At 53.3% G+C, this 21,582-nt stretch overlaps 1 protein-coding gene across 4 annotated transcripts in view; it reads right to left on the reverse strand.

The window, feature by feature from the left end:
- The window catches only part of VSTM4 (V-set and transmembrane domain containing 4), a 678,267-nt gene that overhangs the window by 585,188 nt on the left and 71,497 nt on the right, over positions 1-21,582 (reverse strand). The gene's annotated exons all lie outside the window — the stretch shown is intronic.

Genomic DNA, 21,582 nt, shown 5'->3' on the forward strand with positions numbered 1-21,582 from the left:
GCACATGCGCGGCCGGCGGGATGGACATGTCCCTCTAAGGCTCCGTCTCACCGTCGGGTAAGACAGCTGCCCGCCCGCGGATCCTGGCCCGCACAGCTAAATAAGCGGCTCCGGTCTCCGTGGCAACCCCCCCCGACTCGTTCCAGCATGGTCAGGAGAGCGCCCCGTCAGCAGGCTCCTCCGCCCAGCAAGTCTATCAAGGAGGCCCTGGCCATAGCCTCCTCCAATATATGCAGCCCTGCAAGATACACAGCCCAGCCATTCCTGCGCATCAGAGGGTGAGTCTGATATTGACCCAGAGACCCCCACACATGCTTCTACACCTGACTTTACATCCCCTGACCTACTCACGCGCTTTGAAAAAATGCTGCACAAAGCCCTGAAACAAACCTCTGACCGCATCACAGACACGCTGTCCAGAGAAATTTGCGAACTAGGACAACGCACTGCTGACCTGGAACAGAGAGTGGATGACCTTGACGCCTCATTTCAGATGCATGCAGATGATCTTGACCTTCTGCGTGACGAAAACGCAAGCGCATCTTGAGGACTTTGAAAACCAGGCAAGCCGCTCAAATTTACGAATCCGTGGCCTCCCAGAATTGGTCATCGATGTCCAATCAACCATCACAGCGCTATTCCAAGAGCTTGCCCCAGCCATTCCAATTGAACGCCTGGAAAGGGACAGGGTTCATAGGGCACTAGCCCCACGACGCTCTGATGGCCGCCACGCGATATCATAGCCAAACTCCACTTTTTTCATACTAAAGAGGAACTCCTACAAGCAGCCTGTAACACGGAATCCCTAAAGTTTCAAGTTCACACCTACCAACTGTTTCAAGACCTCTGCCCCACTACTATCGCTAAACGCAGGGCTATGAAACCTCATCTGTAAGCGCTCCAGCAACACGGTATACCGTATAGATGGAGCTTCCCCTTTGCAGTGCGTTTCCGATACCAAGCCCGTGACTTCACCTGCAAGACTCCTGATGAACTGCTGGACTCCCTGCGTAACCTCCAGCTACATTTCCCAACAACACCGTCAGAAAGCTCCAGACGGAGATCTGCATCCTGCTCGCCGCAGAAATCCCACCCTCCATGCTCTGCCGATGGTCAACTCAACATCCACAAACGAGGGGGTTTCTCATCACCAGCTCCGTCTCCACCAGACACCTTGGACTGAGTCGTGTCAATCAACTCCTCTCTTACCACATACACCAGACTGAGTTGCATTCTGCCAGAGCAGAAGTTGACACCCATGGTGCCTATTCTCCTCACCTCACACTCTGATGCAGGTGTTGTGTATCCTTATGTTAGCCCCCAGGGCTCATCTTGTCTTTTGTTTAATCTTTGTTTTTTTACGTATATCTATTGGGAAAATTATTTTTCGTTTTTTCCCGTAAGTTGAAGGTTGTCTTGACTTTTGTCTCTCCTATATCGTTGAGAGCTTGTTGAGCTGTATATACTACTTTTGGCATTATTTTATTCTGATTGTATTTCAATATATGTACGGGGACCTCAGTTCTGGCAGCATGAGAAACCACATCACCCCATCCTTACTGGCCTGCCTTCACAGCCGATGCCGCCTGAACTTAGGACCCCTCAACCTCTTTGGGAACCTATTTACCTGCCTTTTCCCCGGGATCTCATTACCTTATATTTATCTTAATGCTGTCATCCCCACGGTCCGCGTACCTGTGCACTCTCCACTAGCCCCTGTGGTATTGTTCATTTAATACCACTTGGGCTACTACTGTTCCTTGGGCCACCCTGTTTTTGGGTGTCCCCGGGGACCACCTTCTAGGTCTTCCTGACACCTTTCCCTAACTCTATCCTCCCCCCCTCCTCCTTCCCACATGGCTCCGCAACCTCATCTAGCCTCCTATACCATCCAACTGCTTCACATAGTGACTACCAGATTCCCACCCAGCTGGCAATACCTTATTACTCAATACGCCATACATTCTCCTTTATGGGTTCTTTAAATATAAATTCTCACCCTGAAAGTTCAGGGCCTTAACATACCACAGAAACGCAATAAGACTTTCCGCTCCTTTGCATCACACAAGGCCCATATAGTTTGCCTACAAGAAACACACTACACTCCCAATTCTACTCCCAAGTTCTTTGGCCCCCGCTACCCACAGGTCTACATGGCCTCTGCCAAAACCAAACGCAGAGGGGTTCTCATCGCCTTCCACCGCACGACACCCTTTACACTGTGTAATGTGATCAAAGACCCTGAGGGTCGTTATCTCCTGCTAATCGGACAACTCTTAGATGTGGACATTACCATTGCTACATATTATGCCCCGAACCAAGGTCCCCTACCATTTCTTTCCCACTTATTATCGGTTATTGATCACCACAAATGAGGTACTCTGTTTGCGGGGATTCAAACTGTACCTTATATCCCTTCCTTGACAAGTCCCCTCAACCTTCCCCCCCCCTTCCTACCTCCAAACAAACCTTCCAAGCCATACTACAGTGTTATTCCTTGATAGATACCTGGAGAGAACTTAACCCGATTAAACACCAATATACTTTCTACTCTCACCCTCATAAGACCTTCTCTAGAACAGACCACATTCTCATAACTGCCTGCTCCTCCTCCCGGCTTTTGGCCTCTGAAATACTTCCAATTCCTTGGTTGGATCATAGTGCCGTACTCACATCCATGGCTTCTCTGGCTCCATCCCCTACTGACCCCTCCTGGATCATCAATGACAACTTACTAGCAAACCCAACCCATTGCTCAGATATCGAAGCCGCTCTCAAAGACTACTTATCTCTAAACCAGACCCCTGACATTTCTCCCCTCCTACTTTGGGAAGCACATAAACCGGTCCTATGTGGGTTCTGCATTAGCAAAGCATCCTTTTTAAATAAAGAGAAAAGACAGCAACGCCTTTTCCTTGAACAAACCTATAACCAATCTCATCAAGCCTTCCAAGCAACCCCATCCCCAGCCAACAGTGAAGCTCTGGAACGATCTCGACTGGCCCTTGATCTTTTCCTCACGGAACAGGCGGAGCTTTCACTTCGTAGATCCCGACACAAATACTATACAAAAGCAAATAAACCCAGTACCTTTTTAGCTCCTTCGCTTCATAGGCTTGATCAGGTCACCAGACCTATTCGGTTATGCACTTCTTCTGGCAATCCCACTAGTAACCAGGAACGCATCTTACAAATCTTTCGCAAACATCTCTCACTACTTTACCCTTCCTCTACACCCTTTGACCCTTCCCAGGCTGACACCCTCCTGGCCTCCCTCTCCTTCTCGAAACTTTTGGAGCACCAACTGACAGCTTTAGAGCAATCCATTACCCCAACTGAAACCTTAAACGCTATTAAATATTTAAAGCCTCGTAAACGCCCAGGACCTGACGGTTTTTCCACCACATATTACAAAAAAATTTGCCCACCTTCTAACACCCATCCTTACTAATGCTTTTAACGCCATATTTAGAGATGAGCGAATCGAAGTAGCCGAAGTGGAATTCGAGTCGAATATCGGAAAAATTTCGATTCGCGCCGAATCCGAAAAATAGCCTACTTCGGAAGCGCGAATCGAAATTTTTCCGAAAATGGCGGCGGACATGTGCGGCGACGGTGCGGGGATGTCTGGGAAGGCGCGCTGACCCATAATGCATTCCTCAATGACATGTGATCGCATCAGCCAATCAGCAGCCAGCCAGCCAGCACTGTGTAATGGTCGAGCTATAAATAGCGGCCATTTTGGAATTCTTCATTTGCCTGCAGTCATTGAACAGAGGCAGACCGCTCTGTATTAGGGACAGAGTTAGGGCCACAGAAACGATACTTGGGGACAGAGAAACGTTACTTAGGGACAGAGAACCATTACTCAGGGACACAGAATTGTTAGTGAGGGCCACAGAATCGTTACTTAGGGACAAAGAAACGCTAGTTAGGGCCACAGAATTCTTACTCAGGGACAGACAGAATTGTTACTGAGTGCCAGAGAATTGTTACTTAGGGCCACAGAAACGTTATTAGGGCCACAGAATTGTTACTCAGGGACAGACAGAATTGTTACTGAGTGCCAGAGAATTTTTACTTAGGGCCACAGAAACTTTAGTTAGGGCCACAGAATTGTTACTCAGGGACAGACACAGAATTGTTACTGAGGGCCACAGAACTGTTACTTAGGGCCACAGAAACGTTATTAGGGCCACAGAATTGTTACTCAGGGACAGACAGAATTGTTACTGAGTGCCAGAGAATTGTTACTTAGGGCCACAGAAACTTTAGTTAGGGCCACAGAATTGTTACTCAGGGACAGACACAGAATTGTTACTGAGGGCCACAGAACTGTTACTTAGGGCCACAGAAACTTTAGTTAGGGCCACAGAATTGTTACTCAGGGACAGACACAGAATTGTTACTGAGGGCCACAGAACTGTTACTTAGGGCCACAGAATTGTTACTCGCACAGACACAGAATTGTTACTCAGGGACACAGAATTGTTACTGAGGGCCACAGAACCGTTACTTAGGGCCACAGAATTGTTACTCGCACAGACACAGAATTGTTACACAGGGACACAGAATTGTTACTGAGGGCCACAGAACCGTTACTTAGGGCCACAGAATTGTTACTCAGGGACACAGAATTGTTACTGAGGGCCACAGAACTGTTACTTAGGGCCACAGAATTGTTACTCGCACAGACACAGAATTGTTACTCAGGGACACAGAACTGTTACTGAGGGCCACAGAACTGTTACTTAGGGCCACAGAATTGTTACTCGCACAGACACAGAATTGTTACACAGGGACACAGAATTGTTACTGAGAGCCACAGAACCGTTACTTAGGGCCACAGAATTGTTACTCAGGGACACAGAATTGTTACTGAGGGCCAGAGAACTGTTACTTAGGGCCACAGAATTGTTACTCGCACAGACACAGAATTGTTACTCAGGGACACAGAACTGTTACTGAGGGCCACAGAACTGTTACTTAGGGCCACAGAATTGTTACTCGCACAGACACAGAATTGTTACACAGGGACACAGAATTGTTACTGAGGGCCACAGAACCGTTACTTAGGGCCACAGAATTGTTACTCAGGGACACAGAATTGTTACTGAGGGCCACAGAACCGTTACTTAGGGCCACGTAAACGTTAATCAGGGACAGACACAGAATTGTTACTGAGGTACACAGAATTGTTACTGAGGGCCACAGAACCGTTACTTAGGGCAACGTAAACGTTAATCAGGGACAGACACAGAATTGTTACTGAGGTACACAGAATTGTTACTGAGGGCCACAGAACCGTTACTTAGGGCCACATAAACGTTAATCAGGGACACAGAATTGTTACTGAGGGCCACAGAACCGTTACTTAGGGCCACATAAACGTTAATCAGGGACACAGAATTGTTACTTAGGGCCACAGAACCGTTACTTAGGGCCACAGAATTGTTACTCACGGACAGACACAGAATTGTTTCTTGAGGGACACAGAATTTTTACTGAGGGCCACAGAACCGTTACTTAGGGCCACAGAAACGTTAATCAGGGACACAGAATTGTTACTGAGGGCCACAGAACCGTTACTTAGGGCCACGTAAACGTTAATCAGGGACAGACACAGAATTGTTACTGAGGTACACAGAATTGTTACTGAGGGCCACAGAACCGTTACTTAGGGCAACGTAAACGTTAATCAGGGACAGACACAGAATTGTTACTGAGGGACACAGAATTGTTACTGAGGGCCACAGAACCGTTACTTAGGGCCACATAAACGTTAATCAGGGACACAGAATTGTTACTGAGGGCCACAGAACCGTTACTTAGGGCCACAGAAACGTTAATCAGGGACACAGAATTGTTACTGAGGGCCACAGAACCGTTACTGAGGGCCACAGAACCGTTACTGAGGGCCACAGAACCGTTACTTAGGGCCACATAAACGTTAATCAGGGGGACACAGAATTGTTACTGAGGGCCACAGAAACGTTACTTAGGGCCACATAATTGTTACTCAGGGACAGACACAGAATTGTTACTGAGGGACACAGAATTGTTACTGAGGGACACAGAACCGTTACTTAGGGCCACAGAATTGTTACTCAGGGACAGACACAGAATTGTTACTCAGGGACACAGAATTGTTACTCAGGGACACAGAATCGTTGAATTAAAGAGTATGTCAGACAACATGCAGAGGAGTGGCAGAGGAGGCAATGTTTTAGGAGCGAGCAGACGTGGCAGCAGAGGAAGGGGTCGAGGCAGCACTATTCGCAGCCAGAGGCCAGTGCTCCCGGTGTCATCCAGCGGTCGTGTCTCCACCGACAACCCTGCCGTCATCGATTGGTTGGCTCGGTCGTCTTCCTCTTCCCAGGTCACCTCTGACACCTACAGCCAACGGTCGGTGGGTACGTCAGACACAACCGTTAGTTGGCATGGCCCGGGACCAAGCCCACTGAAATCACGTGTCCTTTACCTGCCCCTGTCCTTTGGTGTTCCCTCACCAAGCGAAGTATCGCATGCTGTGGGCTCAGCCCCACTGTACAGTGAGGAAGAGCTAACAGAGGGCGGTCAGGAACGGGGGGAGACATCCGCCTTTTCAGTAGCCAGGCAAAGAAGTAGTGGCGAGGAGAGTGGCCCGGTAGCCGGTCTAGAGACAGGTCTGTCTCCTGACCCAGACGCAGCCGAGGGGGCTAGTAGTGAGGCGGAGACCCTACTTGATGATGAGGAGGTTGATCGCACTTGGCAGCCTCGTCGTCATCAGGCAATTTCTTCCGCATCATCAGGAGAAGAGGGTGGCAGCTTGGCAGTGAGCGAAACAGTCGGTGGGTTGCCCAGGAGACAGCAGCAGGGTCGCAGCAGTGTCAGTGGAAGCAGTGTCAGTGGAGCCAAACGGCCACGGAGTAGAGCACCAGCTCCACTGCAGCCTACCACCACGGCCAGTAGTGGTGCCGGTGTGCACGGAGGAAGCAGCAGTCAGCCAGTGAGGAGTATCGGGGGCAAAGTTTCCTACTCGGCGGTGTGGCAATTTTTCGTCAAGCCGCCCGAGGAAGTAAACGTAGCCTTATGTCGACTATGTGGCCAGAAAGTCAAGCGTGGCCAGGGGGCCCATGTTGGGACTACAGCGTTGCGGCAGCATATGCAGAGTCGCCATTTGGTGGCCTGGGAAAACCGTGATAAAGATACGGCGGTTCTGCCCGCCACAGCCCCCGCTCCATCACCCGCTCCGTTACTTGCTCCGTCACCCGACGTCAATCGCCCTCCATCAGCCAGTCAAGGCTCCAACACCTCTGCTGAGGGGAGTTGTCGCTCGTTGGCATCTTCCGCTCGTTCAGATGCTCCTTCTCCTGCTACTCCTCTTCACGGATTCCGTCAGCAGTCTTTCTTGGAATCCGTTTCCAAGAGACAACAGTTTGCGAGCACGCACCCGACGGTGCAAAAGCTGAACGTCCTCCTGTCCAAGTTGCTGGTGCTGCAGTCCCTCCCTTTCCAAGTGGTGGACTCAGCACCTTTCAGAGAAATGATGGCTTGTGCCGCGCCGCGGTGGAGAGTGCCAAGCCGTCATTTCCTCGCCAAAAAGGCAGTGCCAGCCCTGCATTCACATGTAGAAGACATGGTGGGCCAGTCTTTGAGCATGTCGGTCTCTGCCAAAGTGCACGGCAGCACCGACGTGTGGAGCTGTAACTACGGTCAGGGACAGTACATGTCATTTACGGCCCACTGGGTGAACGTGGTGCCGGCACAGCCGCACCAGCAACTTGGACAGGTCACGCCGCTTTTGCCTCCACGTTTGCACGTCCTTGGTCCGGCAAAGATGTCCGCCTCTACCACCTCTTCTTCCGCCGTGTCCTCAGCCGCCACCCCCGTGCCAAGTCCCATTACCCGACCGGCATATCACATGTGCAGGGCGCAACGGTGTCACGCTGTTCTGCACCTGGTATGCCTTGGCGAACGTAGTCACACAGGGGAGGAACTTCTGAGTGTAATGAACAGAGAAATCGACAGATGGCTGTCTCCGCACAAACTGAAAATCGTAACCATGTTGACCGACAACGGAAAGAACATGGTGTCTGCTCTGCGTCAAGGAAGGTTGTGCCATGCGCCATGCATGGCTCACGTGTTCAATCTGGTTGTCAAGCGGTTCCTAAAATCCACCATCCCACTGCAAGACATCCTTAAAATGTCACGTAAACTTTGCATGCATTTCAGCCATTCCTACACCGCAAAGCACACCCTCCTTGAGCTGCAGCGGCAGAACGGAATTCCACATCATCGCCTGATCTGCGACGTTGCAACAAGGTGGAATTCAACCCTACACATGTTAGACCGCCTTTACGAGCAGCGAAAGGCCATCACCGATTTCCTGATGTTACAAGCGGATAAAGGTACTCCCCTGTGTAACTTCGATGTCAGCCATTGGCAGCTCATGCGTGACACCTGCCGCTTGCTCAGGCCCTTTGAGGAGGCCACGCTATTCGTGAGTCGGCAGGACTATGGGATGAACGACGTCATTCCTCTGTTGCACGTCCTTGAACAAATGCTGTTAACAATGGCTGGTCAGGGTGCGGTAGACGTGGCGCACAGATCTCAACGCCACATGACCCCTGTGGGGGCAGGACAGGAAGAAGAGGAGGAGGTAGAGGAGGACATTTGTGCTCAGGAACTATTGAGTGAAATGGGTGGTTTTTCAACTCAGCGGACAGGAGTGGAGGAGCAGGAGCATCTGGTAGAGGAGGAGGAGGAGGAGACAGAGGACCCAGACGCACCGTGGCAGTATGCTGTGGAGATGGAGGCAGGGAGTCCCTCGCATTCCTTGGCACAAATGGCCCATAGCATGCTCGGTTGCTTGCGTAGCGACAGCCGAATAATAACCATCAGACAGAGGGATGACTTTTGGCTGTCCACCTTGTTGGACCCTCGCTACCGTTCAAAAATGGTGGCCTTTTTCACACCTGCTGAGAGGGAGGCCAAAATAACGTACTATAAAAACCACCTATGTAGTCAGTTGGTCTCTGCCTTTCTGCGCCAACGTCCATCCTCAGACACTGTGGGCCCTGTGCGCTCGCGTTCCGCTGCCATGGCAGCAGGGGAGGGGTGGGGTGGTAGGAGCAGTGGCAGCTCCACCAGCAGCGGCTGCCTCAGTCTGCAGTCGATGATGAGTAGCTTTCTTCACCAGCGCAGTGAGGAAACTACTAACCAGCCGCAGCAGCAGCAGCAGCAGCATCAGGTGGACCTGGAGCAGGACCTCAAACAACAGGCTTGGGCCTACTTGGACAGCACCCTGCCAACCGAGGTAGACAATCCCCTTGACTACTGGGCAACGAAACTTGACCTTTGGCCCCAACTAGCTGAATTTGCCCTTGAAAGGCTGTCATGCCCGGCCAGTAGCGTGGCATCGGAGCGCGTTTAGTGCGGCAGGAGGTATTGTAACTCCGCGGAGGACACGACTGTCCACCCAAAGTGTGGAGAGACTCACGTTTGTGAAAATGAATCAGGCGTGGATTAGTCTGGATTTCAAACCACCAGTTCCTGACACAACTGACTAAATCCGCCATGAATCATGCCTCAAACATGTGCCACTTTCAGGTCTCCTCACACACTGCTGGTGTGTTCCATTTTTTGTCATAGGGTGCTGGCAGATTACGGGCCTCCCATAGCTGCTGCCAGGCCCCTAATCTGCCATGGGCCCCTATATACCGCCTCCTCATGCTGCTGCCAAGTCCAGAGTCTCTCATGGATCCCTGTACGGCCTCCCATTGCTGCTGTCTCCATCGCCACACTCTGCCATGTGCCACTTTCAGGTCTCCTCACACTGCTGGTGTGTAAAATTTTTTGACATAGGGTGCTGGCAGATTACGGGCCTCCTATAGCTGCTGCCAGGCCCCTAATCTGCCATGGGCCCCTATATACCGCCTCCTCATGCTGCTGCCAGGTCCAGAGTCTCTCATGGGTCCCTGTACGGCCTCCCATTGCTGCTGTCTCCATCGCCACACTCTGCCATGTGCCACTTTCAGGTCTCCTCACACACTGCTGGTGTGTAGAATTTTTTGACATAGGGTGCTGGCAGATTACGGGCCTCCTATAGCTGCTGCCAGGCCCCTAATCTGCCATAGGCCCCTATATACCACCTCCTCATGCTGCTGCCAAGTCCAGAGTCTCTCATGGGTCCCTATACGGCCTCCCATTGCTGCTGTCTCCATCGCCACACTCTGCCATGTGCCACATTCAGGTCTCTTCACACTGCTTGTGTTTTCAATTTTTTGACATAGGGTGCTGGCAGATTACGGGCCTCCCATAGCTGCTGCCAGGCCCCTAATCTGCCATGGGCCCCTATATACCGCCTCCTCATGCTGCTGCCAAGTCCAGAGTCTCTCATGGGTCCCTGTACGGCCTCCCATTGCTGCTGTCTCCATCACCACACTCTGCCATGTGCCACTTTCAGGTCTCCTCACACTGCTGGTGTGTAAAATTTTTTGACATAGGGTGCTGGCAGATTACGGGCCTCCTATAGCTGCTGCCAGGCCCCTAATCTGCCATAGGCCCCTATATACCGCCTCCTCATGCTGCTGCCAGGTCCAGAGTCTCTCATGGGTCCCTGTACGGCCTCCCATTGCTGCTGTCTCCATCGCCACACTCTGCCATGTGCCACATTATGGTCTCTTCACACTGCTTGTGTTTTCAATTTTTTGACATAGGGTGCTGGCAGATTACGGGCCTCCCATAGCTGCTGCCAGGCCCCTAATCTGCCATGGGCCCCTATATACCGCCTCCTCATGCTGCTGCCAAGTCCAGAGTCTCTCATGGGTCCCTGTACGGCCTCCCATTGCTGCTGTCTCCATCACCACACTCTGCCATGTGCCACTTTCAGGTCTCCTCACACTGCTGGTGTGTAAAATTTTTTGACATAGGGTGCTGGCAGATTACGGGCCTCCTATAGCTGCTGCCAGGCCCCTAATCTGCCATAGGCCCCTATATACCGCCTCCTCATGCTGCTGCCAGGTCCAGAGTCTCTCATGGGTCCCTGTACGGCCTCCCATTGCTGCAGTCTCCATCGCCACACTCTGCCATGTGCCACTTTCAGGTCTCCTCACACACTGCTGGTGTGTTCCATTTTTTGTCATAGGGTGCTGGCAGATTACGGGCCTCCCATAGCTGCTGCCAGGCCCCTAATCTGCCATGGGCCCCTATATACCGCCTCCTCATGCTGCTGCCAAGTCCAGAGTCTCTCATGGATCCCTGTACGGCCTCCCATTGCTGCTGTCTCCATCGCCACACTCTGCCATGTGCCACTTTCAGGTCTCCTCACACTGCTGGTGTGTAAAATTTTTTGACATAGGGTGAAGGCAGATTACGGGCCTCCTATAGCTGCTGCCAGGCCCCTAATCTGCCATGGGCCCCTATATACCGCCTCCTCATGCTGCTGCCAGGTCCAGAGTCTCTCATGGGTCCCTGTACGGCCTCCCATTGCTGCTGTCTCCATCGCCACACTCTGCCATGTGCCACTTTCAGGTCTCCTCACACACTGCTGGTGTGTAGAATTTTTTGACATAGGGTGCTGGCAGATTACGGGCCTCCTATAGCTGCTGCCAGGCCCCTAATCTGCCATAGGCCCCTATATACCACCTCCTCATGCTGCTGCCAAGTCCAGAGTCTCTCATGGGTCCCTATACGGCCTCCCATTGCTGCTGTCTCCAACGCCACACTCTGCCATGTGCCACATTCAGGTCTCTTCACACTGCTTGTGTTTTCAATTTTTTGACATAGGGTGCTGGCAGATTACGGGCCTCCCATAGCTGCTGCCAGGCCCCTAATCTGCCATGGGCCCCTATATACCGCCTCCTCATGCTGCTGCCAAGTCCAGAGTCTCTCATGGGTCCCTGTACGGCCTCCCATTGCTGCTGTCTCCATCACCACACTCTGCCATGTGCCACTTTCAGGTCTCCTCACACTGCTGGTGTGTAAAATTTTTTGACATAGGGTGCTGGCAGATTACGGGCCTCCTATAGCTGCTGCCAGGCCCCTAATCTGCCATAGGCCCCTATATACCGCCTCCTCATGCTGCTGCCAGGTCCAGAGTCTCTCATGGGTCCCTGTACGGCCTCCCATTGCTGCTGTCTCCATCGCCACACTCTGCCATGTGCCACATTATGGTCTCTTCACACTGCTTGTGTTTTCAATTTTTTGACATAGGGTGCTGGCAGATTACGGGCCTCCCATAGCTGCTGCCAGGCCCCTAATCTGCCATGGGCCCCTATATACCGCCTCCTCATGCTGCTGCCAAGTCCAGAGTCTCTCATGGGTCCCTGTACGGCCTCCCATTGCTGCTGTCTCCATCACCACACTCTGCCATGTGCCACTTTCAGGTCTCCTCACACTGCTGGTGTGTAAAATTTTTTGACATAGGGTGCTGGCAGATTACGGGCCTCCTATAGCTGCTGCCAGGCCCCTAATCTGCCATAGGCCCCTATATACCGCCTCCTCATGCTGCTGCCAGGTCCAGAGTCTCTCATGGGTCCCTGTACGGCCTCCCATTGCTGCTGTCTCCATCGCCACACTCTGCCATGTGCCACTTTCAGGTCTCCTCACACACTGCTGGTTTGTAGAATTTTTTGACATAGGGTGCTGGCAGATTACGGGCCTCCTATAGCTGCTGCCAGGCCCCTAATCTGCCATAGGCCCCTATATACCGCCTCCTCATGCTGCTGCCAAGTCCAGAGTCTCTCATGGGTCCCTATACGGCCTCCCATTGCTGCTGTCTCCATCGCCACACTCTGCCATGTGCCACATTCAGGTCTCTTCACACTGCTTGTGTTTTCAATTTTTTGACATAGGGTGCTGGCAGATTACGGGCCTCCCATAGCTGCTGCCAGGCCCCTAATCTGCCATGGGCCCCTATATACCGCCTCCTCATGCTGCTGCCAAGTCCAGAGTCTCTCATGGGTCCCTGTACGGCCTCCCATTGCTGCTGTCTCCATCACCACACTCTGCCATGTGCCACTTTCAGGTCTCCTCACACTGCTGGTGTGTAAAATTTTTTGACATAGGGTGCTGGCAGATTACGGGCCTCCTATAGCTGCTGCCAGGCCCCTAATCTGCCATAGGCCCCTATATACCGCCTCCTCATGCTGCTGCCAGGTCCAGAGTCTCTCATGGGTCCCTGTACGGCCTCCCATTGCTGCTGTCTCCATCGCCACACTCTGCCATGTGCCACATTATGGTCTCTTCACACTGCTTGTGTTTTCAATTTTTTGACATAGGGTGCTGGCAGATTACGGGCCTCCCATAGCTGCTGCCAGGCCCCTAATCTGCCATGGGCCCCTATATACCGCCTCCTCATGCTGCTGCCAAGTCCAGAGTCTCTCATGGGTCCCTGTACGGCCTCCCATTGCTGCTGTCTCCATCACCACACTCTGCCATGTGCCACTTTCAGGTCTCCTCACACTGCTGGTGTGTAAAAGTTTTTGACATAGGGTGCTGGCAGATTACGGGCCTCCTATAGCTGCTGCCAGGCCCCTAATCTGCCATAGGCCCCTATATACCGCCTCCTCATGCTGCTGCCAGGTCCAGAGTCTCTCATGGGTCCCTGTACGGCCTCCCATTGCTGCTGTCTCCATCGCCACACTCTGCCATGTGCCACTTTCAGGTCTCCTCACACACTGCTTGTGTGTAGAATTTTTTGACATAGGGTGCTGGCAGATTACGGGCCTCCTATAGCTGCTGCCAGGCCGCTAATCTGCCATGGGCCCCTATATACCGCCTCCTCATGCTGCTGCCAAGTCCAGAGTCTCTCATGGGTCCCTATACGGCCTCCCATTGCTGCTGTCTCCATCGCCACACTCTGCCATGTGCCACTTTCAGGTCTCCTCACACACTGCTGGTGTGTAGAATTTTTTGACATAGGGTGCTGGCAGATTACGGGCCTCCTATAGCTGCTGCCAGGCCCCTAATCTGCCATGGGCCCCTATATACCGCCTCCTCATGCTGCTGCCAGGTCCAGTGTCTCTCATGGGTCCCTGTACGGCCTCCCATTGCTGCTGTCTCCATCGCCACACTCTGCCATGTGCCACTTTCAGGTCTCCTCACACACTGCTGGTGTGTAGAATTTTTTGACATAGGGTGCTGGCAGATTACGGGCCTCCTATAGCTGCTGCCAGGCCCCTAATCTGCCATGGGCCCCTATATACCGCCTCCTCATGCTGCTGCCAGGTCCAGAGTCTCTCATGGGTCCCTGTACGGCCTCCCATTGCTGCTGTCTCCATCGCCACACTCTGCCATGTGCCACTTTCAGGTCTCCTCACACACTGCTGGTGTGTAGAATTTTTTGACATAGGGTGCTGGCAGATTACGGGCCTCCTATAGCTGCTGCCAGGCCCCTAATCTGCCATAGGCCCCTATATACCGCCTCCTCATGCTGCTGCCAAGTCCAGAGTCTCTCATGGGTCCCTATACGGCCTCCCATTGCTGCTGCCTCCATCGCCACACTCTGCCATGTGCCACATTCAGGTCTCTTCACACTGCTTGTGTTTTCAATTTTTTGACATAGGGTGCTGGCAGATTACGGGCCTCCCATAGCTGCTGCCAGGCCCCTAATCTGCCATGGGCCCCTATATACCGCCTCCTCATGCTGCTGCCAAGTCCAGAGTCTCTCATGGGTCCCTGTACGGCCTCCCATTGCTGCTGTCTCCATCACCACACTCTGCCATGTGCCACTTTCAGGTCTCCTCACACTGCTGGTGTGTAAAATTTTTTGACATAGGGTGCTGGCAGATTACGGGCCTCCTATAGCTGCTGCCAGGCCCCTAATCTGCAATAGGCCCCTATATACCGCCTCCTCATGCTGCTGCCAGGTCCAGAGTCTCTCATGGGTCCCTGTACGGCCTCCCATTGCTGCTGTCTCCATCGCCACACTCTGCCATGTGCCACATTATGGTCTCTTCACACTGCTTGTGTTTTCAATTTTTTGACATAGGGTGCTGGCAGATTACGGGCCTCCCATAGCTGCTGCCAGGCCCCTAATCTGCCATGGGCCCCTATATACCGCCTCCTCATGCTGCTGCCAAGTCCAGAGTCTCTCATGGGTCCCTGTACGGCCTCCCATTGCTGCTGTCTCCATCACCACACTCTGCCATGTGCCACTTTCAGGTCTCCTCACACTGCTGGTGTGTAAAATTTTTTGACATAGGGTGCTGGCAGATTACGGGCCTCCTATAGCTGCTGCCAGGCCCCTAATCTGCCATAGGCCCCTATATACCGCCTCCTCATGCTGCTGCCAGGTCCAGAGTCTCTCATGGGTCCCTGTACGGCCTCCCATTGCTGCTGTCTCCATCGCCACACTCTGCCATGTGCCACTTTCAGGTCTCCTCACACACTGCTGGTGTGTAGAATTTTTTGACATAGGGTGCTGGCAGATTACGGGCCTCCTATAGCTGCTGCCAGGCCGCTAATCTGCCATGGGCCCCTATATACCGCCTCCTCATGCTGCTGCCAAGTCCAGAGTCTCTCATGGGTCCCTATACGGCCTCCCATTGCTGCTGTCTCCATCGCCACACTCTGCCATGTGCCACTTTCAGGTCTCCTCACACACTGCTGGTGTGTAGAATTTTTTGACATAGGGTGCTGGCAGATTACGGGCCTCCTATAGCTGCTGCCAGGCCCCTAATCTGCCATGGGCCCCTATATACCGCCTCCTCATGCTGCTGCCAGGTCCAGAGTCTCTCATGGGTCCCTGTACGGCCTCCCATTGCTGCTGTCTCCATCGCCACACTCTGCCATGTGCCACTTTCAGGTCTCCTCACACACTGCTGGTGTGTAGAATTTTTTGACATAGGGTGCTGGAAGATTACGGGCCTCCTATAGCTGCTGCCAGGCCGCTAATCTGCCATGGGCCCCTATATACCGCCTCCTCATGCTGCTGCCAAGTCCAGAGTCTCTCATGGGTCCCTATACGGCCTCCCATTGCTGCTGTCTCCATCGCCACACTCTGCCATGTGCCACTTTCAGGTCTCCTCACACACTGCTGGTGTGTAGAATTTTTTGACATAGGGTGCTGGCAGATTACGGGCCTCCTATAGCTGCTGCCAGGCCCCTAATCTGCCATGGGCCCCTATATACCGCCTCCTCATGCTGCTGCCAGGTCCAGTGTCTCTCATGGGTCCCTGTACGGCCTCCCATTGCTGCTGTCTCCATCGCCACACTCTGCCATGTGCCACTTTCAGGTCTCCTCACACACTGCTGGTGTGTAGAATTTTTTGACATAGGGTGCTGGCAGATTACGGGCCTCCTATAGCTGCTGCCAGGCCCCTAATCTGCCATGGGCCCCTATATACCGCCTCCTCATGCTGCTGCCAGGTCCAGAGTCTCTCATGGGTCCCTGTACGGCCTCCCATTGCTGCTGTCTCCATCGCCACACTCTGCCATGTGCCACTTTCAGGTCTCCTCACACACTGCTGGTGTGTAGAATTTTTTGACATAGGGTGCTGGCAGATTACGGGCCTCCTATAGCTGCTGCCAGGCCCCTAATCTGCCATAGGCCCCTATATACCGCCTCCTCATGCTGCTGCCAAGTCCAGAGTCTCTCATGGGTCCCTATACGGCCTCCCATTGCTGCTGTCTCCATCGCCACACTCTGCCATGTGCCACATTCAGGTCTCTTCACACTGCTTGTGTTTTCAATTTTTTGACATAGGGTGCTGGCAGATTACGGGCCTCCCATAGCTGCTGCCAGGCCCCTAATCTGCCATGGGCCCCTATATACCGCCTCCTCATGCTGCTGCCAAGTCCAGAGTCTCTCATGGGTCCCTGTACGGCCTCCCATTGCTGCTGTCTCCATCACCACACTCTGCCATGTGCCACTTTCAGGTCTCCTCACACTGCTGGTGTGTAAAATTTTTTGACATAGGGTGCTGGCAGATTACGGGCCTCCTATAGCTGCTGCCAGGCCCCTAATCTGCCATAGGCCCCTATATACCGCCTCCTCATGCTGCTGCCAGGTCCAGAGTCTCTCATGGGTCCCTGTACGGCCTCCCATTGCTGCTGTCTCCATCGCCACACTCTGCCATGTGCCACTTTCAGGTCTCCTCACACACTGCTGGTGTGTAGAATTTTTTGACATAGGGTGCTGGCAGATTACGGGCCTCCTATAGCTGCTGCCAGGCCGCTAATCTGCCATGGGCCCCTATATACCGCCTCCTCATGCTGCTGCCAAGTCCAGAGTCTCTCATGGGTCCCTATACGGCCTCCCATTGCTGCTGTCTCCATCGCCACACTCTGCCATGTGCCACTTTCAGGTCTCCTCACACACTGCTGGTGTGTAAAATTTTTTGACATAGGGTGCTGGCAGATTACGGGCCTCCTATAGCTGCTGCCAGGCCCCTAATCTGCCATGGGCCCCTATATACCGCCTCCTCATGCTTCTGCCAGGTCCAGAGTCTCTCATGGGTCCCTGTACGGCCTCCCATTGCTGCTGTCTCCATCGCCACACTCTGCCATGTGCCACTTTCAGGTCTCCTCACACACTGCTGGTGTGTAGAATTTTTTGACATAGGGTGCTGGCAGATTACGGGCCTCCTATAGCTGCTGCCAGGCCCCTAATCTGCCATAGGCCCCTATATACCGCCTCCTCATGCTGCTGCCAAGTCCAGAGTCTCTCATGGGTCCCTATACGGCCTCCCATTGCTGCTGTCTCCATCGCCACACTCTGCCATGTGCCACATTCAGGTCTCTTCACACTGCTTGTGTTTTCAATTTTTTGACATAGGGTGCTGGCAGATTACGGGCCTCCCATAGCTGCTGCCAGGCCCCTAATCTGCCATGGGCCCCTATATACCGCCTTCTCATGCTGCTGCCAAGTCCAGAGTCTCTCATGGGTCCCTGTACGGCCTCCCATTGCTGCTGTCTCCATCGCCACACTCTGCCATGTGCCACTTTCAGGTCTCCTCACACTGCTGGTGTGTAAAATTTTTTGACATAGGGTGCTGGCAGATTACGGGCCTCCTATAGCTGCTGCCAGGCCCCTAATCTGCCATGGGCCCCTATATACCGCCTCCTCATGCTGCTGCCAGGTCCAGAGTCTCTCATGGGTCCCTGTACGGCCTCCCATTGCTGCTGTCTCCATCGCCACACTCTGCCATGTGCCACTTTCAGGTCTCCTCACACTGCTGGTGTGTTGAATTTTTTGACATAGGGTGCTGGCAGATTACGGGCCTCCTATAGCTGCTGCCAGGCCCCTAATCTGCCATGGGCCCCTATATACCGCCTCCTCATGCTGCTGCCAAGTCCAGAGTCTGTCATGGGTCCCTGTACGGCCTCCCATTGCTGCTGTCTCCATCGCCACACTCTGCCATGTGCCACTTTCAGGTCTCCTCACACACTGTTGGTGTGTTGAATTTTTTGACATAGGGTGCTGGCAGATTACGGGCCTCCTATAGCTGCTGCCAGGCCCCTAATCTGCCATAGGCCTCTATATACCGCCTCATCATGCTGCTGCCAAGTCCAGAGTCTGTCATGGGCCCCTATACCGCCTCCTCATGCTGCTGCCAGGTCCACAGTCTCTCATGCCATGTGCCACTTTCAGGTCTCCTCACACTGCTGGTGTGTTGAATTTTTTGACATAGGGTGCTGGCAGATTACGGGCCTCCCATAGCTGCTGCCAGGCCCCTAATCTGCCATGGGCCCCTATACCGACTCCTCATGCTGTGACGTTGCAACAAGGTGGAATTCAACCCTACATATGTTAGACCGCCTTTACGAACAGCAAAAGGCCATCACCGATTTCCTGATGTTAAAAGCGGATAAAGGTAATCCCTGTGTAACTTAGATGTCAGCCATTGGCAGCTCATGCGTGACACCTGCGCTTGCTCAGGCCCTTTGAGGAGGCCACGCTATTCGTGAGTCGGCAGGACTATGGGATGAACGACGTCATTCCTCTGTTGCACGTCCTGGAACAAATGCTGTTAACAATGGCTGGTCAGGGTGCGGTAGACGTGGCGCACAGATCTCAACGCCACATGACCCCTGTGGGGGCAGGACAGGAAGAAGAGGAGGAGGTAGAGGAGGACATTGGTGCTCAGGAATTATTGAGTGAAATGGGTGGTTTTTCCACTCAGCGGACAGGAGTGGAGGAGCAGGAGCATCTGGTAGAGGAGGAGGAAGAGGAGACAGAGGACCCAGACGCACCGTGGCAGTATGCTGTGGAGATGGAGGCAGGGAGTCCCTTGCATTCCTTGGCACAAATGGCCCATAGCATGCTCGCTTGCTTGCGTAGCGACAGCCGAATAATAACCATCAGACAGAGGGATGACTTTTGGCTGTCCACCTTGTTGGACCCTCGCTACCGTTCAAAAATGGTGGCCTTTTTCACACCTGCTGAGAGGGAGGCCAAAATAACGTACTATAAAAACCACCTATGTAGTCAGCTGGTCTCTGCCTGTCTGCGCCAACGTCCATCCTCAGACACTGTGGGCCCTGTGCGCTCGCGTTCCGCTGCCATGGCAGCAGGGGAGGGGTGGGGTGGTAGGAGCAGTGGCAGCTCCACCAGCAGCGGCTGCCTCAGTCTGCAGTCGATGATGAGTAGCTTTCTTCACCAGCGCAGTGAGGAAACTACTAACCAGCCGCAGCAGCAGCAGCAACAGCATCAGGTGGACCTGGAGCAGGACCTCAAACAACAGGCTTAGGCCTACTTGGACAGCACCCTGCCAACCGAGGTAGACAATCCCCTTGACTACTGGGCAACGAAACTTGACCTTTGGCCCCAACTAGCTGAATTTGCCCTTGAAAGGCTGTCATGCCCAGCCAGTAGCGTGGCATCGGAGCGCGTGTTTAGTGCGGCAGGAGGTATTGCAACTCCGCGGAGGACACGACTGTCCACCCAAAGTGTGGAGAGACTCACGTTTGTGAAAATGAATCAGGCGTGGATTAGTCTGGATTTCAAACCACCAGTTCCTGACACAACTGACTAAATCCGCCATGAATCATGCCCCAAACATGTGCCACTTTCAGGTCTCCTCACACTGCTGGTGTGTTCCATTTTTTGTCATAGGGTGCTGGCAGATTACGGGCCTCCCATAGCTGCTGCCAGGCCCCTAATCTGCCATGGGCCCCTATACCGCCTCCTCATGCTGCTGCCAAGTCCAGAGTCTCTCATGGGTCCCTGTACGGCCTCCCATTGCTGCTGTCTCCATCGCCACACTCTGCCATGTGCCACTTTCAGGTCTCCTCACACTGCTGGTGTGTTCCATTTTTTGTCATAGGGTGCTGGCAGATTACGGGCCTCCCATAGCTGCTGCCAGGCCCCTAATCTGCCATGGGCCCCTATATACCGCCTCCTCATGCTGCTGCCAAGTCCAGAGTCTCTCATGGGTCCCTATACGGCCTCCCATTGCTGCTGTCTCCATCGCCACACTCTGCCATGTGCCACTTTCAGGTCTCCTCACACTGCTGGTGGGTTCCATTTTTTGTCATAGGGTGCTGGCAGATTACGGGCCTCCCATAGCTGCTGCCAGGCCCCTAATCTGCCATGGGCCCCCGTACCGACTCCTCATGCTGCTGCCAGGCCCGTAATCTGACATGGGCCCCTGTTGTCGCTTGTTGGCATATTCCGCTCGTTCAGATGCTCCTTCTCCTGCTACTCCTCTTCACGGATTCCGTCAGCAGTCTTTCTTGGAATCCGTTTCCAAGAGACAACAGTTTGCGAACACGCACCCGACGGTGCAGAAGCTGAACGTCCTCCTGTCCAAGTTGCTGCTGCCAGGCTCGTAATCTGTCATGCGCCCCTGTACCGCCTCCTCATGCTGCTGCCAGGTCCAGAGTGTGTCATGGGCCCCCGTACCGACTCCTCATGCTGCTGCCAGGCCCGTAATCTGTCATGGGCCCCTGTACCGCCTCCCCATGCTGCTGCCAGGTCCAGAGTGTGTCATGGGTCCCTGTACGGCCTCCCATTGCTGCTGCCAGGCCCGTAATCTGCCATGGGCCCCCGTACCGACTCCTCATGCTGCTGCCAGGCCCGTAATCTGTCATGGGCCCCTGTACCGCCTCCTCATGCTGCTGCCAGGTCCAGAGTGTGTCATGGGTCCCTGTACGGCCTCCCATTGCTGCTGTCTCTATCGCCACACTCTGCCATGTGCCACTTTCAGGTCTCCTCACACTGCTGGTGGTTTCCATTTTTGTCATAGGGTGCTGTATGGCCTCCCATTGCTTCTGCCTCCACCGCCACACTGTGGCTCCACACTCTGGTTTTGGCCCCGTGACTGCCCAAATGAGCGAAGTGTGCGGTGATTCTAAGATCGACGGCACTCATCTGCATGTCATACTGACTGACAGTATTATTTCTCTTCCCCAGCAGACTCCAAGGGCATTTAAATTAAAGGTACAGTGTTCTGCACTAATATTAAGTCTCTCTGAAGCCTAGAAACACCCTTTTTTAAGTTAAATTCACAGCGAATTTATTCGACTCGAATCGAATATTGTCCACGAATTCGCCGAATCAGTCGAATTTTTCATTTCTTCGCTCATCTCTAGCCATATTATCAGGCCATACCTTCAACCCAGAAACAGTGCAAGCCAACATCTCAATGATCCCAA

This window comes from Staurois parvus, unplaced genomic scaffold (genome assembly GCF_062004578.1).
Source record: "Staurois parvus isolate SC_StPar_1 unplaced genomic scaffold, SC_StPar_1.0 ptg000234l, whole genome shotgun sequence".
In the NCBI taxonomy this organism is placed as follows: domain Eukaryota; kingdom Metazoa; phylum Chordata; class Amphibia; order Anura; family Ranidae; genus Staurois; species Staurois parvus.